Source organism: Vicia villosa, linkage group LG2 (genome assembly GCF_029867415.1).
Source record: "Vicia villosa cultivar HV-30 ecotype Madison, WI linkage group LG2, Vvil1.0, whole genome shotgun sequence".
In the NCBI taxonomy this organism is placed as follows: domain Eukaryota; kingdom Viridiplantae; phylum Streptophyta; class Magnoliopsida; order Fabales; family Fabaceae; genus Vicia; species Vicia villosa.
Genome location: NC_081181.1, coordinates 99,597,901 through 99,616,892, shown reverse-complemented (window position 1 = coordinate 99,616,892; position 18,992 = coordinate 99,597,901).

Sequence of the window (18,992 nt, the reverse complement as noted above, 5' to 3'; positions counted from 1 at the left end):
TGTCATCTCTAAGTATTAAGGGATATATTTTGTTAGGCCCATTTGTGTATTAAATAACTAAGATAGTCTTTTTTCTTTAAAATAGAAACATAGAAGTAGCATAGAAAAGAGAAAAAGAAAACCGTGAAAAGGAGAAAAAAAGAAAAGAGAAAAGGGGGTTAGGGTTGTGAAGGGGAAAAGAAGTAGACCAAAAGTGTTGCTCTCAAGTGCCATTTTCTCCAAATCCTCCATTGATTTTCTTTAAAGCTGCACTTAATCCAAGGTAAGTGAGAATTCTTACTACCTAAATGGGAATATGATGAATTATATGTGGGTTTAGGGTATATATTAGTCATTGTGTATGATGTTAATTTTTGAAATTGCAAATGAGTTTTTGGTGATGTCGTTTTTCATTAATACTGTTTTGAGATTGATAAATAAATCTGCACATTCGGCGGAACGGCTTGAGACGACCGGCACATATGCCTGTGACGTCCGACAGCTTGTGTGTTGCTTACCATTTTCGTTTTTGGACTATTAAGTATGTGTCCTTTGAAATGCCACGCCTGTATAATTGCAATGTGAGCTTCGGTATGCCATACCAAATTACTTTCTTATATTCTTACTTTATTATCAATAGTTACTTGTTATATACAATAGTTATATAATAGAAATGTATATAATAAATAATTATGAATTGAAAGTATAAATGGAAACTAGTGGAAATAGTAATATTTAGAAGATTTGTAAAATGAATTGAAAATAGAATATTGAATTGAATTAATGTAATATGACTATTAATTGGTTGATTTAATTAATAGTAGAATTAATTTCAATAATTCTAATTAATTGGAATATACTTAGACTTGGATAAATTATTCGGTTTATCGATAAATTACGGTGTCTTGAGAATTTGACCGTAATCGTGATTTGGTTGAATATTTATGTTGAGAATAATATATTACTATGCCAATGATGTTGTCTTGATAAATAATATTAGGTCTAATTGAGTTAGTTTATAATTGGAAGTTGATTCTGAATGATAGAAAAACACTTAGAAAGGGGGGTTTGAATAAGTGTAAGTTTAAAAACTCTTAGAATAAAAACAATGAACACAATTTTTTATCCTGGTTCGTTGTTAACGAAACTATTCCAGTCCACCCCCTTAGAGTGATTTACCTCAACTGAGGATTTAATCCACTAATCAATCTTGATTACAATGGTTTTCCACTTAGATACCATCTAAGTCTTCTAGAGTATACTGATCACACCTTGATCACTCTAGGAAATCACCACTTAGAAACTTCTAAGTCTTCTAGAGTCTACTGATCTCACTGATCACTCTAGGAACCTTTTACAATCAATGTAAAATAAATGTTTACAAGAGTATTCAAATGCTTCTTAGAAAGCTATAATCACAACTGTGATATTTCTCTTAAGTTCTAAGCTTAACACTCACTAAATATTACAATTGTTGTGAGGTTGAAGATGAAGTTCGCGAGTAATGAGTTCAGCAGCGTTTCAGTAAGTTTGCAAGAGTTGTTCTTTTTTAGCTTCTGATCAGAACTTCATATTTATAGGCGTTTGAGAAGATGACCGTTAGGAGCATTTAATGCATTACGTGTTCCGTACAACTTTGCATTTAATGTTTTCACTGTTTTGTCAACTACCTCGAGCCTTGCTTTTGCTGCTTTTACTGACTTTGCCTTTTGTAGCTTCTAACGTTCCTGTTGTCAGTCAGAGTAGCCTGTCATCTAGTACCAACTTCTGATCTTAGATTTGTGAATACAATGTTTGAATAATCAGAATCAGAGTTATAGCTTGGTGCAGAGCATCTTCTTGTCTTCTGACTTTGAAGTGCTTTAGCGTGATACCACAAGGACTTTAGTGCTTCTGCTTCTGATCTCATGTTCTTCTGATGCTTCATAGACCATGTTCTGATTCTGCTTGACCATATTCTGATGTCTTGCGAGAGCATGTTCTGATGTTGCAATCTTGAACCTTCTGAGTCAGTGCTTCTTGCGCTGAATTGTGCATACTCTTTATATATTTCCTGAAATGGAAAGTGTAAAGGATTAGAGTATCACATTGTCTTATACAAAATTCATATACCTTGTTATCATCAAAACAAGAATATTGATCAGAACAAATCTTGTTCTAACAATCTCCCCCTTTTTGATGATGACAAAAACATATATAATTGATATGAATTTGCAATCAAAATATCAGATGACCAAAGACAATTACACAGTTATAGCATAAGCATATAATCAAAGTGTGTGAATATGTCTCCCCCTGAGATTAACAATCTCCCCCTGAAATAAATACTAGAAGAATTTATAAATAAAAGACTTCCCTGAGTATTTTCCATTTCAGTAGAGACGTTCACTCTGCCTAGAACTTTAGAACATTCAGAGCTTATGCTTCTTGCTTTCATAGGACAGTTTCAGAGCTTTGAATTTCTTCTTTGTTGTCATAGCATGCTTGATTGAATCAGAACATTCTTGAATGTATCAGAGCATCATCAGAGCATCTTTACATCCTGAAATGTTTCAGAACATACTAGACAAAAATATCAGAATCAAGAATGTATCAGAGCATTTTTAATGAATAGCATGTATCAGAGCATTCTTGATAGATTCTTAATAAGTAGCATGTATCAGAGCATATGAGAGAAGAAAATGTATCAGAGCATATTCTGCCACGAGAATATCAGAACATTCTTCTTGCTTCTGATCTTGAAGCTTCACAGCACTAAGCTTGCTTCAATTTTCCAAGAATGCTTCTTAATAGAATTGCTTTTCCCATGTATTTGCTTCTCATGTTCAGCTTTTTCAGAATATCTTCAATCCTGCAAAAAATCTCAAAGACATAGAACTTGCAAATAATGTTAGGAATGTTGAGACTTAATCCCAGCAACTGATATAATAAACCAAATCAATTATCATGTTTCTCCCCCTTTTTGTCATAACATCAAAAAGCATTAAAAAGATTCAGATGATAAAACAACATAAAGTGAAGAAGATAATATTTCATTGATTAACAAAATATATATCAGAGGTACAAAAGGGATAGAAGTAGATGTAAGAAATAGATGCAAGAAACAAGAAAACATCTAAGACCAAGACACACTACGACTAGCCTAGCTTAGAAGCTATATTGGCCAGAAGGTTTTGAATCTCAGCAGTGCTTTCTGTCTGCGTCTTCATAAAGGTTCTGAATGCTTGTCCAGACGAGAAGCAAGATCAGCTTGATTCTGTTGAAGAGCCTTCATGGTGTTCATTAGAACAGAAGGTCCAGCAGAAGAAGCATCAAAGCTATTGTCCATCAGAGGATTCTCAATAGCAGCATCGAGCATGAGAACATCAGCTTGATTTTCCTTAAGAGGAGGTTGCATTGCAGGATGATTCTCAGCATCTTGAGTTTCAGAAACTTGATTTCTAGCATCAGCTTCAGCAAACACAGGAGAAGGGATTTCAGCTTCTGAATTCTCTAACGCCATAAGAATTTCAGCCAAATTCTTTGGAGGTGTAGGAGCAGCAGGTTCTGATGGGTATTCAACTTCTGGATATACCATATTTGGCGCTTTCTCAGAGGGATTCTCCCTTAGCCAATTGAATATAGACTGAAATTCTCCAGTCAGAACATGATAGCTAGGCTTCCACACAACCATAGCAAGTGGATGCACTTCCTCGAGCTCATCAACGATTTCCTTCTCTTCAAGGGATTTCCAGCTCCTGATGGGATGATAGTACTTACCATTATCTAAATCCAAAAAGTAGCCAGAAGATCCAGTTCTTTCAGCCAAGCATCTCTTCTGGATGTTCAGAAAATCAGTCTGAATATCCTTCTTAAAGACTTTCCACAATTTGCGAAGAACAACATGATCCATCTTAGACTCATGAGCAGCTTTCAGAGTCTCCAATCCAGTTCTGAACTTATACATCAACAAGTCATAGCAAGCATTAATAGAGGGTTCAGGAGGATTGAAAGTGAAACAATAATCAGGGTAAAGAAGATTATAGGGTTTTGATTCTCTTGAGAACAAATCAGGGTTGGTAGAAGAGGTTAAAGAGAATGAAGAATCTGTGGTGGAGGTGGTTGAGAGAATATTTTCAGAAGGAAGATGGGTAGAGGTAGCATTTTGTGGATGAGGGTTTAGAACAGGTGTAGAAAGAAGTGGTTGGTTTCTGTTTGTGGTTATAGAAGAAGATGGAATAACAAAAGGAGGAGGCTTTTTCTGAGGGGGACGGTCAGAAGAGTGGTAAATTTTATGAATGAGTTTCTCAAGGTGTTCATCAGTCCTTTTAACTTTGAGAGATTCTTTAGGTTTCTTCTGCTTCTTTGCTTGCTTAGCATCAGGTCCTTCTTCCATGGCCTTTCTCTTCAATTTCTTTTCTTTCTTCTTCTTTTCCTTCTTTCTTAACTCATCCAGAGATGGAAGAGTTCTTCCTCGAATCCAAGCAGGATCAACAGAAGTTTGTGCTATAACACATGACTTCGGATAGCGTTTGACAGATTTATCTAGCTCCTCTTTGAACATGTGAGAGAAACTCACAATAGGAGTTCTTCTTGTCAGAATATCTGGAAACATTGTTGAAGGAGTGGTCACCTCTTCAATCAGCTGCATCCTTTTTAGAGTCTGAGCATTCATAATAACTCCTTGGATAAAGTCAAGTTCTTTGATGAACCAGCGGTTCTCATAACATATATCAAGCCACTCTCAATCTGAATATCTAAAATCATCCTTCCAAGAGGGATAGTATTCTTCTTGAGTTTGGGATTCTTCTGACGTTCTTCATCTCTTGATTCTTCAATATTTGTCTTCAGATCTTGAAAAAGAATGTGTGGTAGATTGACTCTCATGCTTTTTTCAATGCAGAAAATTATATACTTCTGATCCTGATTGACATAGGTAGCAGCGCTTGATGGTTTTCTATGATAGAGAGATCCCAGAATGATCTCAGCCCATATTCTGTAGGAAGGCTTCAAGGCAGTAGTGAAAGGAGAGGCGATACCAGAAGCAAACAACTCTCGATCAACTTTATCCCAATCAGTTCTTCCATGAAGAGCACCAGAGATTCCACCCAAACCATCAAGACCATACAGTTTCCTTATCAGTTTCTCAGTCACAACAACTTCATGCCCTAGCACGAAGGAGATGATGGCAGTTGAAGTGACCGTTGCATGTGTCTAGAAATCCTTAACCAATATAGGATAAACTGGTCCAATCAACCTTTCAAAGTAGTTTGACCATTCTTGTACTAGCATAGCAGTTTTGGTTTTGAAATCATGTGCCATAAGATTTTCAAAATCCACCATTGTTTCGCAGAGAACCTCCAGTTCATTAAAAGGAATCGAACAAGACTTCAAAGGAGTAAATGCAGATCTCTTTTGTTAAACTTGATGTTGCGATGATACTTTGTGTTGAACATTCGAAGATGAAGCCATGCATTCACACTGAGATTCAGGTTTAGTAACTAGGGTTTATGCAAAAAGAGAGAGATGAACAAAAAGAGACAACGAACAAAGAGAGAGAAAGTAAAGAGATGAAATGTTATGGAGATGAGTTTATATAGGCACGAATTTGAAATGAAATGCAATATGTTTCTGAATGAACAGGATTACATAAATGCAGAAAAACAAACGCATTTAATGTTGAGTGACGTTAGGTAAAATGTGATATTTGAAATGATTTGCACAGTTACCTAGGGCAGCGTCTCATCAACTGCACGCATGCTTGTCCAATTAGAGTGAACACGTGTTCATCTTCTAGAATAGCTGGTGACAGCTGTTTTGCTTTAAAAGAGATTCTGAATCAACTTAGACATATGAAACGTTAGCAATAACAGAATCAGAATATCTAACTGATCAACAATCAGAACTTCTTATAAGAAAGTAAAACTGAACATTTCAAATCTAATCCATATATCAGAACTTCTCATCCTTTCATTCTGGGCATAAATCCATACTGATATTTTTCAGAATGAACTTAAACCTATCTTCAGCAAGGGGTTTTGTAAAGATATCAGCCCATTGATAGTCTGTATCGACAAAGTTTAAAGATAGAACACCCTTCTGAACATAGTCCCTAATGAAATGATGTTTGATCTCAATATGTCTAGCTTTGGAATGTAAGATTGGATTCTTAGATAAACATATAGCAGAAGTATTATCACAGAAGATAGGAATGTTACTCTCATATATCTGATAATCTTCTAGCTAACTCTTCATCCAGAGCATCTGTGTACTACATCCAGCAGCAGCAACATATTATGCTTCTGTTGTAGAGAGGGAAATTGTAGCTTGCTTCTTGCTGTACCAGGAGATCAGGTTACTTCCAAGAAATTGACAACTTCCAGAAGTATTTTTCCTTTCAAATCTATCTCTAGCGTAATCAGCATCACAAAATCCTACTAAGTTGTATTCTTCAGATCTTCTGTAAACTAAACCAACATTAGTACTACCTTTCAGATACCTCAGAATTCTCTTAATAGCTGTTAAGTGAGATTCTCTAAGATCTGATTGGAGTCTTGCACACAGACAAACACTGAATAGAATATCAGGTCTAGAAGCAGTGAGATATAGAAGAGATCCAATCATACCTCTGTAGAGCTTCTGATCTACCTTCTTACTTACCTCATCCTTACCTAGAACACACGTTGGATGCATAGGAGTTTTTGCTTCTTTGCTTTCTGAAAGATTAAACTTCTTCATAAGTTCTTTCACATACTTGGTCTAATGAACATAAGTTCCATCAGAAGTTTGATTGATCTAGATCCCAAGGAAATACTTGAGTTCTCCCATCATGCTCATTTCAAACTCAGCCTGCATAGACTTAGCAAACTCCTTTCCATGTGTAGCATTAGAGGTTCCAAAGATAATATCATCAACATATATTTGACAAATTAAAATATCCTTTTTAAAGGTTTTACAAAAGAGAGTAGTATCCACTTTTCCTTTAGTGAAACCATTATCCAGAAGGAAAGAACTTAATCTTTCATACCAAGCTCTAGGAGCTTGCTTCAATCCGTATAATGAATTCTTTAGTTTAAAACATTTTCTGGAGACTTAGAGTCTTCAAAACCAGGAGGTTGGTGGACATAAACTTCCTCATCTATATAACCATTTAAGAAGGCACTCTTAACATCCATCTGATACAGAGTGATGTTATGTTGAGTGGCAAAAGAAATTAATAAGCGAATAGATTCTAACCTGGCCACTGGTGCAAATGTTTCTGTATAGTCAATACCTTCTTGCTGACTATAGCCCTGAGCAACCAGTCTGGCTTTGTTTCTTACAACTTCTCCTTTTTCACTTAGCTTGTTTTTGAAGACCCACTTGGTTCCAATGATGTTGAATCCTTTTGGTCTAGGAACAAGATCCCATACGTCATTCCTTGTAAACTGATTGAGTTCTTCTTGCATGGTAATTATCCAGTCAGCATCCTCCAGAGCTTGATCAACAGAAGTTGGCTCAATAAGAGATACTAGACCAAATTGGCATTCTGCATTATTCTTAAGCAATGCTCTTGTTCTGATAGGATCTTCTTTCTTCCCAAGGATAACATCTTCTGAGTGAGCATAGTTGAGTCTAGAAGATCTTCTGATAGTTGGATCTTCAGAAATTCTGAGATTCTCTAATGAAGCAGCAACTTGATCTTCTGACACTTTGCTTCTGGGTTCTTCAGCTTCTGAGTTAGAGATTTCAATATCTGCAAAATTCTCAAACTGCTTTGGCTTTTCAAGACCAAGCTTATCATCAAATCTGATATTGATTGATTCTTCAACAACCAATGTTTCAGTATTGTATACTTTGTAGCCTTTTGAGCGTTCAGAATATCCAAGAAGGAAACACTTTTGTGCCTTAGAATCAAACTTATGCAGATGATCTTTAGTGTTCAAAATATAGCATACACATCCAAATGGATGGAAATAAGAAATGTTGGGCTTTCTGTTCTTCCACAATTCATAAGGAGTCTTATTGAGAATAGGTCTGATAGAGATTATATACTAAATATAACATGCAGTATTTATTGCTTCTGCCCAGAAAAGCTTAGCCATATTGGTTTCATTGATCATGGTTCTGGCCATTTCTTGTAGAGTCCTATTCTTTCGCTCTACAACTCCATTTTGTTGTGGAGTTCTAGGAAAAGAGAAATCATAGGCAATACCATTTTCTTTGAAATAAATCTCAAAGAATATTTTCTCAAATTCGCCACCATGATCACTTCTGACCTTTATGATTTTACATTCTTTCTCAGATTGAATCTGAGTGCAAAAGTCAAAGAACACTGTATGAGACTCATCCTTGTGTTTCAAGAACTTTACCCATGTCCATATGCTATAATCACCTATGATGACTAATCCATATTTCTTCCCTCTGACAGATGCTGTTTGGACTGGGCCAGATAGATCAATGTGCAGAAGTTCTAACGACCTAGAGGAAGAAACAACATTCTTAGACTTGAATGCAGGTTTGGAAAACTTCCCTTTCTGACATGCTTCGCAAAGAGCATCTGATTTATATTTCAGATTAGGGAGTCCTCTGACCAGATTAAGTTTGTTAATCTGAGAAATCTTTCTCAAACTAGCATGGCCTAATCTTCTGTGCCAGACCCATTGCTCTTCACTAACAGACATAAGACAAGTTACCTTCTGATTCTTAAGATCTTGAAGATCAATCTTGTAAATGTTGTTCTTTCTCTTGCCTGTAAATAGAATTGAGCCATCCTTCTGACTTACAGCTTTGCAATACTTTTGATTGAAGATTATGTCATAACCATTGTCACTTAATTGACTTATGGACAATAAATTATGAGCTAATCCATCTACAAGAAGTACATTAGTTATGGAAGGAGAGTTACCAATACTTATGGTTCCAGAGCCAATTATCTCGCCCTTTTGATCTCCTCCAAACTTGACTTATCCAGCAGACTTAAGCACTAGGTCTTGGAACATAGACCTTTTTCCTGTCATGTGCCGCGAGCACCCAGAGTCCAGGTACCATGACATGTTTTTCTTTGTCTTCTTTGCTGCCAAGGATATCTGCAACAAAAATTATCTTCTCCTTAGGTACCCACATTTTCTTGGGTCCTTTCTTGTTAGTTCTCCTCAAGTTCTGATTAAACTTGGGTTTAGCATGATAATTAACAGGAGGTACAGCATGATATTCCTTAATTTGAGCAACATGATATTTTCTATTTTGTGTCACATGCTTCTTAATGTGTGTAATGTGAAAACTTGTTATACGGTGAACTGACTTTATTCGAAAATGTCGCGGTAAGCAAGAGTCGCCACCGACTTTTATTTTATCCAATTTTAGGAAAGGCTAAAAGAACAGGAAAAGACCTTTTAAAAAGATTTTGAGTTCGGGGGTAAGTTATACAAAGGGAAGGTGTAAGGCACCCTTTGCATCCATGGTTATCCATGGGCTCTTAATTGCTTAGCTCACTTTAAAAATGTTTGATTTGTTTGAAAAGTAATGTATGAATAGAAATTCGGATAAGAACTTTAGCTTGTAAATAAGCGTAGTCTTTTTGAAAAGTATTTGAAAATGAGTGTAATTTGATTCTTAGAGCAAGCAATTAGTAGCAACTACCCTAAGTTTGAAAGTTCGTTCTTTTAGCTTTTCGGGCGAAAGGATCTATCCATACCATAAGGGGGCAGGAAGCCTTTCAATTGGATGTGAAGGGTCATCGAGAGTAATCATTCACCATAAGACTGTCCCATGCCATAAAGAGGGCAGGTAGTCTAAGGGAAAGATAGAATAGTCATTTTAACCTTTAGGCAACAGGCGAGGATACCTTAGCAATAAGGACGAATCATCATTTACCGTGGCAGCATCGAGGGAGTTTCTATAACTTTGAAGGCAACATTGCTTTAGGTATCCTCGGAATCGAGGGACTTGACTATTTAGTACATTTAGAGGCAACAGGAAGCAAGGCAACAATATAAGGCAACAAGGCAACCAGAGGGATTACCCTAAAGGTGCGTGTGTGCAACAATCATGTGGTTAACTTCAATCATATTTATCTTTTGAGTTAGTGATCTAGGTTCAGTTAATAATCTTGCACTCCCTAGGATTACTAACCACGCAGTTAATATCATACGGAAATTAAAGGCGGAAAGATAAATGTCCTACGCTATTACAATAAACACCTGCGGGAAATGGGGAAATTAAAAGGCAGAAAAAAAAAAGGTAAAAGATCTTAGCACGCCTTAATCTTCCTCGAACCCTTGATCGCCTCTGATCATCTGAGTATTAACAGAAAATAAATAAAAGGAACAGTGAGTGTAGGAGGAATTCATTAACAAATAAAGTAAAACCTAATTGAACCTACAAGGCAAAGATTAAAAATAAGATGATATTTAAATAAGAAGGGAATCAGAGCTTAGCTTTTTATTGGTAGGGCGCGTGGCTGAAAAACCTTTGATTAATCCTGAAGATGTTAAGAAAAAGGAAGGTTAGTGTATTAAAGTCCCCAGCCATCACAAGGGTACTAAGGTAATGGACAACATCTACCCAACAGTGATTAAACAGTGATTAATGATCATGAAGAAATCAGGGTTCAAGGCATAAAATAAATTGTTACCCTAAATTATAGCTCTAACATAAACATTTTAGTTTATTAAAAACCTAAAAGATTTCGATTAAATAATATCGAAATAATTTTTGTAGTTATAAAAGAACTTTATTATTATTAAAAGGAATTTGTAACAAATAAATAAGCTAACTAAAAAAGAATAAAGGAATAGCTAAGAAGCACTATGAATAGAAATAATAAAATAAATAAGAAATTTAGAAAAAGAGACTTAGCTTCAGATCTAGTGTATTGCTCCCTTGAAGGTGTATGGTGAGGCAGCGTCTCCAGGACCATTGGATTTGCATGGATGGAGATCTTATGGCTGATTAGCGCGGGTCTATGGCGTAGACGTGTGTGTTATACGCATGGGATCTGTAAGCAAACAAAGTCTGAAAAAATTATGTCTTGGGCAGGGATTGATCCCACGTCGTAGCACACTAATACTCCTAGACTCATTAGCTAGCCGACTGTGCCATGATTTCTATTTGTCAAATAATCAATTGGAATAAAATAAATACGAAAAAAAAGGTAATTAGTGGGAGAAAGTCAAACGAGTCAGTGTGGGGTCCACTGTCATATGCGTAGGCCAATCGGTGGTGGAGAGAGGATAAGACATCCTTGACTGGCCAATCGGATCGCCTGGAATTGCCACGCCTTAGTCAAAAGGTCAAGGAGGTACTGTTCATCTCCTTCTTCAACCACCCCTATGGAGTTTCCTGCGGAAATTGCTATGAATTTTCCTGCGAAATTTTCTTCGATTTCCTGCAAACATCACAACTCAACAAAACAACGTTAAATGGACAAAGAAAGTGCCCAGATCGTCCAAACAGGTCCTTGCGACCTCCATGGTAGTGTCTTTTTCATCAAAACGGCCTGTTCAATGCAGTTTGAAGCTTTCCATTCATGAAGCTCTAACAATGGCGGATATCGGTCTGCACGTGGAAGCTTCGTTCTAACGGCTTATATCCTCCCTAAATTGTGTCCATAACTCAAATATACCATCAAATCATATTAAAACGTCATGAAAAGTGGGATACGAAAGTTCAAGAATGTATATAAATGTGTAAACTTTGTATGCACAGCATGGGCGCTATTGAAGCTTGAGAGTGATTCGAACTTACCTTTTCTTACCTCAGGAAAAGAATCAGACCATCGACTTGGCTTGGGAATGGCTGTAATCTCAAATCCGGCGTGCCCTAGTTTTTGTGAAAGTTTTGTTCATGAAAAACCCTAGGTCTCCTCCTCTTAATTTTCGTCCCCCTCTTAATTTTCGTCCCCCCTTAGCATCAGAATGTTGTGAATATATATATGAATCCATTAGGGTTTTGTGTGGGCTTGGATATCATGCAACTTTGGAGAAAGAATTTTTTATGAAAATTATATAATTCTTTTCTATTTTTGCACAAAATCTTGAATCAACTCTTCCAATCCTATTTATCACGATTTTGTACTTAAATGAAGAGTATTTTGATGATTGAATTTGATTGCAAAATCAAATCCTTGATTTAAACTAATTTTTTCATATTTATAATGATTTATTCTTATTTAAACGAATTAAAAATTCAAATAAATAAGATAATTATTATAAAAATAAAATAATCAATTTAAATGTAAATATAAGGCCGATAGAGATGTTTGGAACTCAAAAGTTAGGCCCAATAGTCAAAATAAGCAATTTTGTTCAAGTTGACTTTTGTGCATTTCTCCAAAATTGTCCAACTTTGTCAATGCATAAATCTCTCAATCTTGATCGTGTGAAGGTGTTCTAGGACTTTTTGGAAAGCTCAAGATGTCCTCTAAAACCTCCTTTTGGTTTCATCTCAATTGAGTTTACCATTTGCAAGTTATGAGCTTTGACCCAAATGATGTTTTTGTTGACCTTTTCGGAGGACCTCTAATCTTTTGACCCATATCTCTCAAATGAAGCATTTTTGGACTTGGCATGTGAGAGACAAAGTTGTAGAAAATTCAGTTTCCTTCAAAATGAGCTTTGGATGGGAAAATTCTGATGTTCCATGTGAAAGTTATGGCCGTTCAAAGTTCAGTTGACTTTTTCCTTAAAAACCCTAATTTAGAAACTTTTTGATTTGTTGATTTTTGATCTTCCCTTGATGAACCATGATCAATTCTTGATCAAATGGTGAATGATACTTCCATATGAAGATTTGGACAAAAAATCAGGGGTTTTGACTTCGCTTTGACCACAGTTGACTTTTAGGTTAACTTAGTCGACTGTTGACTTTCTGAACGATTGAGTGACCAATTCTTTGAAATGAGCCAAACCCTTAATTCAGAGCCTTGTATAGGAGAGTGTGTCTTGGAGCTTTATGTATTGGTTTGAGTTTGAATAGGAGAAAGAGTATGGGCAAATTTTGGGGTATGACAGCTGCCCCTGTTCAATTATCTTAGACCTGAAGATGTAGAGTGGTTTGTATGCCAGTCGGTATCTGAAGGTGGAAGATGATTGAACACAAGAATACCAAGAAATTTGCCCTATTTGAAGTAGGGACTTTTGTCGGAGATGGGCTTGTAGATGCCATCTGGTAGTTGTTGGAGTATGGATTGTTGCAAAATTTCTGCTTTTGTTGTCTTCTTCTTCTTTTTTTTTTTTTTTGAATGTTGAGGAACCGTCAAAGGTATCGACTCAAATCTGTGTTGGGTTATTTAAGGAACCGTCAAAGGTATCGACTTAAATTTGAAGCATATTGTTGAGGCACCGTCAAAGGTATCGACTCAGATATGCAGACAGATTGTATAAGGAGCCGTCAAAGGTGTCGACTTATATCTGAAATGTGTTGTTAAGGAACCGTCAAAGGTGTCGACTTAACTCTTGATGTGGGTTGTTAAGGAACCGTCAAAGGTATCGACTTAACTCTGAAGCATATCATTGAGGCACCGTCAAAGGTATCGACTCAGATATGTAGATAGATTGTATAAGGAACCGTCAAAGGTATCGACTTATATCTGAAGTGTGTTGTTAAGGAACCGTCAAAGGTGTCGACTTAACTCTTGATATATTAAGGAACCGTCAAAGGTGTCGACTTAATACTTGAAAATAGAGGTAGTAGTATCCTGAAAAGTAGAGGTTAGTTTTCTTATGTCATGATGCATGTGTTTATGTAATGAGTATCTCAAAATAAATGAGAAACTTCATATGTTATGGATTTGTTATGCAGTGATGTATGCGATGTATGTTTGTGTCATGTGGTATGCGAATATGATTTATGTTATCTTCGTCGAGAAAATGAATCTCTATGTCTTTGTGATTTTGACGTCTGGTCTTGTCTTGAAGATGTTTAGCTGGGGATTTATGACTTCTGCTTGGGGATGAATAGTAATTTGATGGATCCTGACTGGGGATGAAAGATATTAGTAAACCATGTTGGAGAAGAGCAAAGTATTGGAGAAACGGTAGTGTTGAAGATGTAAACTCTGTTGGGAAGCCATGTCTTTGAAGATATCTTCTTGAGAATTGCTCTGTGGGGATATGATCTTGTGAAATCGGAGCTGTGGGAAGGCATGGATGCCTTGGACATTGCCCCCGGTATTATAGTAATTACCATTCCTGGATTTGATTAGGACATGCCAATGGATATTGATCGAAGCGTTGAACATGCCTTGTATAACTTTGCCCCAGCTAGTAGGAACTTTGGAAAGATTCGCCTCGCGAGGACTTTATGAGATGTTCACTATGGGCGATATGCCCCCAGTAATCATAGGCTCATGACAATGTCTTACGTTGATTGGGGAGTAGCTTTAGATATACTTGGATGCATGCCCCTGATTGTTCGAGCATCCATGAGAGATTCTCGGAATCTTGACTTGATTGCCCCAGATTGATTGGACAAAACATGTCATGCCCCTTGTATACGTAAGAGACATGGCTACTTGGGGTAATATTGTCTGTCGGGATAACTTTCAGTCATTAGTTGTACCCTGTGCAAATTCTTTCTGTTGCTAACATTTGAAATTATGTAGCAGAATATGTTTAATAATATATTCATGAGATGCAATGCATACGTTTGCCTTGAGTTTTTGAAAAACATTAAAGCAGGAGATGTAAAAACACGACATTTGTAAGAACATGATATTTATAACAATGTGCCGTTTGTAAAAATGTGACATCAACTCGGCATTTATGGTAAACCCTAAGGAGTCAGGATACCCTTTTGGTGACAGTATGCTTTTGAACTAACCATGCTTCAATTAGGACTTTCAAGGGTTGTAACGTGGCTTGGTTCACGGTTTAAGAAGCAAAGGATAAAGGCTCAAAGTTTATTTATACCCACCCCTCTTCGTGATGATCTTCAGTCCTAAACTCAGTTAATTCAACTTATGCATTCGGGTTCCAAGAGATTTCTGGATTTGCGCCTTTGATAATGTTGATGGTTCGCAAACAAAGAGAACTTTTGAGATGGCAGTCACTTCTTCCTTTTGGTAGTCACAACTTTGAGTTTGTTCAAGAATTTATTGACTTCTTTTTTCATCTTTTTGATATCCCTAACTTTTGCCTGAACTGTCTATTTTGAGCTTACAGTCAGCGGGATGCCTTGATTTTTGCCTAAGTCATCCTTTTGATTTTTGACTTAGCAGGCTTTTCTTTGTATATATGTTTTTTCGTTTTTTCATTTTTGAAAGATATTGACTGCCTTGTTTGATGGTTGATGAACCATCATTGTCTTTTGATTGACATCTCTGACACTTCTTTGATGTGTGCGGATGAACGCTTGTGATTGAACCCTTTGTTGAAAGGTGTACTGAATGATTCTCTTAAAATAGAATGCACAACCAAATTAACTGAGAACTACCCTGCCCCAGGTTATGATCAAGGGTTTTAATTAGCACCAGAAAGAAACTTCTACTTCTTAGGCTCAAAGGGGTTGACGAGGGATTATCATCCTTATATCTCCACTGTTTAGGATTTGAAACAATGCCTGTACATCGTCAGCATAGTCCGTTCAAAAGCATACTGTATAAGGTTGCGGTATCATTTTCGTCATCCTCCCTCAAAAGGCATACAACTTTAGCAGGAGTCGAGTATCACAAAACATATGCAAAGTAAAGACACAGTTTAAAATGAGTGATAGCGAAATAATTTATTCAAGACAAACATATGCAATGCACTGATGATGATTATTAAAACAGATAATGTCTATCATGAGTCAAATGTTTAAACAAACAGAAAAGAAACTTGCAAATGAAAGTAGATCTAATGATCCAAAAGTTCGCCCGTCTAGACGTCAGTCATTCTTGTCATGACTAGGCATATGAGCAGTGATCATCCCAGGAGTTTTCAGGAGGGTTGAATTTGATTTCCCCGTCATTGATCAGATCTTGAATTTTTATTCCTTAATGTCCAGCAATTGTTTGTGTAATGTCCAAGACTGTTGGAATGGTACGCGCACCTCGCATTGAGTTTATAGTCAGGAGTGGAAATGTTAGCATTTTAGGAGGGTCCCTCAGAGTAATCAATTCGATCTTCAATGGATGTTGTAATGCTTGAGCCAATGACATATTTATCTCGGTGAATTGACGCTTAGGTACGTCTGGCTTTCTTCGTTGTTGTGGGACTTGGTGTAGAGATTCAGAGTATCCGGGGTTCGAGCTTCCGGAATGTGTATCTGATTGAGAAGACCAGAACGAGTCATGCTTTAGACCATATCTGTAGAGGAGTGTCAGAACGAGTCATACATTAGACCATATCTGAGGAGGAATATCAGAACGAGCCATACATTAGACTATATCTGTTGAGGAATAGCAGAACGAGTCGTACGTTAGACCATATCTGTTGGAGTAATAGCAGAACGAGTCGTACGTTAGACCATATCTGTTGGAATGTCAGAACGAGTCATACATTGGACTATATCTGTTGAAGGATATCAGAACGAGTTATTCATTAAACCATATCTGAAGGGGAATGTCAGAACGAATCATACATTAGACCATATCTGATGAATAATGCCAGAACGAGTCATACATTAGACCATATCTGACTTAAGATACCGGAACGGGTCATACATTGGACCATATCTGATAGGGAATACCGGAACGGGTCGCGCATTAGACCATATCTGATAGAGAATGCTTGCTTGTTAGAGTCGATGAGTGATTTGACGAAGTTTTGGAATGTAAAAAGGCTTGTCAGGATGAATCTCCAGCTCAATTATATCTGAGAGGAATGATTGTTATGGCGGAACCTGAAAACAAAGTTAGAAATATGCAATGTCATGAATGCAAATGAAATATTTTCAAGGATCTATAGGAAATTTAGTTAGCAACATTTAGAAAATGATTTGGTTGCGTCTTTGTCTGAAGAATCCTGGACTTTGTTTTGGAACGTCCTTCTTTGAGAATCGAGCTCACCATATCGAGTGGGTCATCGCCTCTGATTCGGGATACTTCTAAATTTTAAGATACATGGCCAGAGGAAAGTAAATCCTCTTGCCCCTTGCTAGGTACTGAGTCTTTGAATTGGAAGGTATGCGGCCAAAGGAAAGTAAATCCTCTTGCCACTCGATAGGAATTCAGTCTTTGATAAGGGCACCTGAAAATGTGCGCCCTAAATTCCTAAGATCCTTGAAAGGGTTAGTTAAATCGTGTTATGCTTATGATGTCATGATGTCATGAATGTTATGCGGATGCAGTTCATTAGGCATAGTGTGAGGTAGTAAGGACAAACAAGTCCTTTTAACAAAACCTGCAAAGAACGAAGGTTAGTAGCAAACGCAAACAAGTCACATAAGTCACGCAAGTCACACAATTTTGCCTTAAGGTTAGGCTTGCACGTGGTCCAGAGGTATGTACCCTCCCCCTGAAGTTTAGTTGGTTCAAACCTGTCCTATATAAAGATCGGGTTCTAGGGAGCTCATATCATTGACCTTTCTCGAAGGCGCTTATCTCAGTTCGGCAATCGAATCGCCAACCGAAAAGGTCCTGAAAGTCCAGTCCATATGAGTGTAGCTTCGAGTATCAACCAACTTCGGTCGGAACCAAAGCCAGCCATCTCGCTACTTTCTAATAGGCCAAAGTCAAGTTCGACTAAGGTTCTAAGGGCAAATTAGTGCTTAATGACACCACGCGGCAGCCAAGCATTTCCTCAGGTCGGATCCCAAGGAACACCAGGACAAACCAATGTGTCACACTAACGATGGCCATCAGATCAACCACATCAGTATACGCTGTGCAGTCTCCTTGATCTCATGCCATATACCTAAGGTACTCAGATCCGGGTCAGGATCTTTCACACAGCAAAATACCCAAAACAGCCCTGCAAAATTAAAGCAAACAATAGAAAACATTTAAGGTGAATCCTAAACTTTTAAGGTAACCCCTCTTTTATCGAAATAAATCCCCAGCAGAGTCGCCAGTTCTGTTATACGGTGAACTGACTTTATTCGAAAATGTCGCGGTAAGCAAGAGTCGCCACCGACTTTTATTTTATCCAATTTTAGGAAAGGCTAAAAGAACAGGAAAAGACCTTTTAAAAAGATTTTGAGTTCGGGGGTAAGTTATACAAAGGGAAGGTGTAAGGCACCCTTTGCATCCATGGTTATCCATGGGCTCTTAATTGCTTAGCTCACTTTGAAAATGTTTGATTTGTTTGAAAAGTAATGTATGAATAGAAATTCGGATAAGAACTTTAGCTTGTAAATAAGCGTAGTCTTTTTGAAAAGTATTTGAAAATGAGTGTAATTTGATTCTTAGAGCAAGCAATTAGTAGCAACTACCCTAAGTTTGAAAGTTCGTTCTTTTAGCTTTTCGGGCGAAAGGATCTATCCATACCATAAGGGGGCAGGAAGCCTTTCAATTGGATGTGAAGGGTCATCGAGAGTAATCATTCACCATAAGACTGTCCCATGCCATAAAGAGGGCAGGTAGTCTAAGGGAAAGATAGAATAGTCATTTTAACCTTTAGGCAACAGGCGAGGATACCTTAGCAATAAGGACGAATCATCATTTACCGTGGCAGCATCGAGGGAGTTTCTATAACTTTGAAGGCAACATTGCTTTAGGTATCCTCGGAATCGAGGGACTTGACTATTTAGTACATTTAGAGGCAACAGGAAGCAAGGCAACAATATAAGGCAACAAGGCAACCAGAGGGATTACCCTAAAGGTGCGTGTGTGCAACAATCATGTGGTTAACTTCAATGATATTTATCTTTTGAGTTAGTGATCTAGGTTCAGTTAATAATCTTGCACTCCCTAGGATTACTAACCACGCAGTTAATATCATACGGAAATTAAAGGCGGAAAGATAAATGTCCTACGCTATTACAATAAACACCTGCGGGAAATGGGGAAATTAAAAGGCAGAAAAAAAAAGGTAAAAGATCTTAGCACGCCTTAATCTTCCTCGAACCCTTGATCGCCTCTGATCATCTGAGTATTAACAGAAAATAAATAAAAGGAACAGTGAGTGTAGGAG